This window comes from Phyllobates terribilis, unplaced genomic scaffold (assembly GCF_046119375.1).
Source record: "Phyllobates terribilis strain yellow unplaced genomic scaffold, ASM4611937v1 Scaffold_10__3_contigs__length_209671492, whole genome shotgun sequence".
Classification (NCBI taxonomy): Eukaryota; Metazoa; Chordata; class Amphibia; order Anura; family Dendrobatidae; genus Phyllobates; species Phyllobates terribilis.
This window is the reverse complement of record NW_027362770.1, coordinates 209,613,484-209,617,589: the sequence shown is the minus strand read 5'-3', so window position 1 is coordinate 209,617,589 and position 4,106 is coordinate 209,613,484.

Below are 4,106 nucleotides of genomic sequence, written 5' to 3'. Positions count from 1 at the left end.
GAGCTCTTCTGGTCTCAGTATGAGCTGGCTCGGATTTGCCCTGAATGGCGAGGGTTTATAGTCCAGGCTATCTCTCGCCAAAACTCAGTGAAGAAAGTGACCGTGCTCACCAGTAACGAGTCACTTTCTGAGATGGACATCATGAGCAGGTATGGGGAGGTGGTCCAGATTTCCCAAAAAGAATCTGGACAAGCATGGCATCTGGTCAGGCGCCTGGACCTTTATGGTAAAACTGAAGGTCTTGGGTTACTCGGTTACCCACATTCCCACTTCAACATTCTTGGGAAGGGACCGAATCCTGATCTTTTACCAGGGGCAGCCGAAGTTGTGCCACAGGTGCGGCAGCCCCTCTCACTTCAGCGCGGGGTGCAAGGTGGAGAAGTGCGCGATGTGTGGAGGGGTGGGTCATCTGGCCGCAACCTGTAGGGACATTCGGTGTAATCTGTGTGGTGTCTTGGGACACCCGTTTAGTCGCTGTCTGCGCTCCTATGCCAATGTTGGCCTGAATTCGGGAGGTGCTGGTAGGGAGGAGGCGAGGACCAGACCAGCCGGTGAAGGGACTAGCGGCGGCGTAGGAAGTAAGGGACCGGTGAGGAGCAGAACTCCCCCTGAGGCGGGAGGGAAAGAACAGCGTCCGAGGAGAGTGGTGGAGAGGGACCAGGGGATTATGTCCCTGCCTCTGGTCCCTAGTTCGGGGGAGCATGCAGCTGAGGTCCCGGACAGTGAGATAAACGAAGAGGTCAGGAGGATGGTCAGGGAGGATGGGGCCACCTCTCCCTTATCCTCATCCAGTGAAGGTGTGGATGAGGGGGGGAATGAAGAGTGGCAGCAGCAAAAGAAGAGGGAGAAGAAAAGGGTGAGGAAGAATGGTAACTCGAAGGAGAAGGCCACCCGGGGCCAGATGCCAAAGGAAGGCTCTTCCTTCCTTCCTCCGGTGGAGCTCTCCAACCAGTACCAGGCCCTAAGCGAGTCTCCCTTGTCTTCAGATGGGTAGGAAGAGGGGGGTCTGGTGCTGGGGGTTGCGGACAAGGATGTAGGGGCTAAAGGGGGCAACAGGCCCTCAACATCGGGGGTCGGGGAAATCGGGCCTCTGGTGGTGGGGGTCGACCCAGGGCCTCCTGACAAAGGCAAGGGTGCGCCTGAAACAGTTGTGCCCGTTAAAGTTGTGTCTGGAACAGCAGGTATGGATGTGTCGGTGTGCCTGAAACGTGCTATATTGTCCTCTGAGGAGGAAAATGGAGCACATGTAAAGGGTAAGGGGGGTGGGAAGAAGGTCGCTGTCCAACCTGATCACTCATGATGGCGGCACTCACCCCGTTGACGCTGGCGACCATTAATGTTGCCAGCATAAAGTCTGATGCGGCTAGGTTCACGGCCTCTCATTTTCTCGGCCAGCTTGATGCCGACATTTTGTTTTTGCAGGAGACCAGGTTGGCCGATCTCACGTCCCTTAAAAAAGCTAAGAGGGAGTGGGTACACGGGCCTTCCTATTGGTCTCTTGCGGCTGAGCCGTATAGCGAGGTGGCGGTCCTTTTCAAGACCGCAGATGTAGTATGCCGACGGCTTATTGAGTTGGAAATGGGGAGGTGCTTGATCTTGGATGTGTTCATAAGGGGACAAGAGCTTCAGCTCATAAACATCTATGGTCCCCAGACTAAGTGGGACCGCAAGTGTCTCTTTATGAGTATTAAACCCTTTTTGTTTTGTAGCCGACAGGTGGTCTTTGGAGGGGACTTCAACAATGTCTCGAGGCCCCAAGACAGAGGAGGTTCCAGAGACCGGTTGGCCTACGACAGCGTCGCCTTGAATAGCATAGTTAGTGAGGCTCGCCTAGTGGATGTCCACATCCGGAACACCACGGGCCACGCGGGTTACACTTATTTCAGAGGTAGTCAGACTAGGTCTAGAATAGACAGGTTTTATTTGAAGGAGGAGGCAGTCTCTTCACCTTTATCGGTGGTAGAGGTTGAATTCTCCGACCACTGCCTGATTATGTTTTCTCTGAATGTTACAGAGACTCCTCGGATGGGAAGAGGTTTTTGGAAGCTGAATTCATCACTCCTGAAGGAAGCAGCTGTAAGACGGTCCTTTGAGGATTTCTTTCAAAGTCAGGTACCGCTACTGGGCCTTGGTAACACTAAGTCAGAGTGGTGGGAGATCTTCAAACATCGGGTGGCGAGATTCTTCCGCCAGCTTTCTAACCTCAGAAGCCTGAACAGGGATCTCCTGTATCAGGGCCTGAGGAGGAAACTCGAGGAACTTGTCTCGACTGGGGGTGGCCGTGAGGACATCACCAGGGTGAAAGCCTTACTCAATAGATGTCAGTATGATAGGCACACATCTTTGGTTTTTGAGAGGGACTTCGGGAAGTATCGCTCACCCGACCCTTACAGAAACTGCAAGATGTCAGTAAGTAGTAAGATAGTGGCGGGTCTGAGGGACAGTGCAGGATCCCTGACCAGGTCCAGGTCAGGGATCTTGGAGGTCGTCAGATCCTTTTACTTACATCTCTTGGGGAGGAAGGAGCTGGATCGAGATGAGACGTCGGCTTTCCTGGCTGAGGCCATTCCTGAATCAGGGGTAGACCCCTCGCTCGATGTCTTGGTGGATGAGATGAAAGAAGAGGAAGTTAGACTGGCAATTGACGGGCTCCAGCTCAAAAAATCACCAGGTCCGGACGGCTTAACGTCGGAGTTCTACAGGACCTTTAATGACCTTTTGGTCCCCTTATTGACTCAGGTTTTTAATGAGTGTTTCTCCTCGGGCACTCTTCCGAGATCAATGAGGTTGATCCTTCTTTCTAAGGGAAAGGATCCGTCGCACATTGAGAAATGGAGGCCCATAGCGCTTCTCAATGTGGACAGGAAGGTTTTGGCTAAAGTACTCTTTAACAGGTTAGTGAAGTTTGCGCCACGGCTCCTTTCGGAGTCCCAGCACTGCTGTGTTCCTAGCCGTAGCACTTTTAGTGCTGTTCTCGGTGTCCGGGAGGCTGTGGAGCAGGGTAGGGCTGGCCTCTGGAAGGGGGGGGTATCTGCTGTCCTTGGATCAGGCCAAAGCCTTTCACCGGGTTGATCACGAGTACCTGTGGTCCGCTCTTCTGAGGTATGGTCTGCCAGGGAGGTTCGTGGACTGGCTGAAGACATTGTACAGAGGGGCGGAGAGTTTCCCACTTGTGAATGGTTGGATTGGACAGGCCTTTGCGGTGGGCTCTGGCGTTCGTCAGGGATGTCCTCTCAGTCCCCTGCTGTATGTGTTCGCGATTGATCCCTTCATAAGGAGGGTGGATCGTGGACCAGTAGCGGGGGTGAGGATGGACCAGGCGGCCGATCGGGAGGCCGCCCTGAAGGTAGTGGCCTATGCTGATGATGTCTCTGTTTTTGTCTCCTCGGAAGAGGAGGTGCGGGCAGTGATGTCTGAGGTGGAGGGCTACTCCAGGGCCTCTGGTTCCATTGTCAATCGGAGCAAGTGTGGGAGTCTTTGGCTGGGGGGAGGAGATCCCAGGTTTGATCTCCCGGACACTCTCCCAGAGCCCCAAGAGTATGCCAAGATCCTAGGCGTTGAATTTGGCCAGGGTGATTACCCAACCAAAAACTGGGAAGGTAGACTTAAAACTGCCGCCCAGAGAGTGGACCAGTGGAAGGGTTGGTCTTTGACCCTGAGGGAAAGGGTGAGCTTGTGCAAAGGTTTCCTGCTCCCATTGTTAATGTATCTAGGCAGCGTTTGTATTTTGCCAGAGCCTTCCAACTGTTATGGGGAAACAGGCTGAACCTAGTCAAGCGGGAGGTTACTTACCGTACGAGGAGACTAGGGGGGTTGAATATGGTCAACCCCGTGGTGTTCTTGGTTTGCACCTTTCTTAAGCTAAATATATCAAACCTCTGGAAAGAGAGGGCTCCTCTGTGGGTATTCTCCTGTAGGGGATGGTTGAAGTCCTTCTTCCAGGATTGGGAGACAGGAGGGCGTGTGAAGGATCTTCGCACACCGCACGGGCATCTCCCGGCTTATGTTACCCCGGTTTTGAAAGTAATACACCGGTGGGGTTTGGGAGTGTGGGAGGTGAGGACTCTCACGAGGAAACTTCTCGAGGAGAGGATCTTAACGACCCA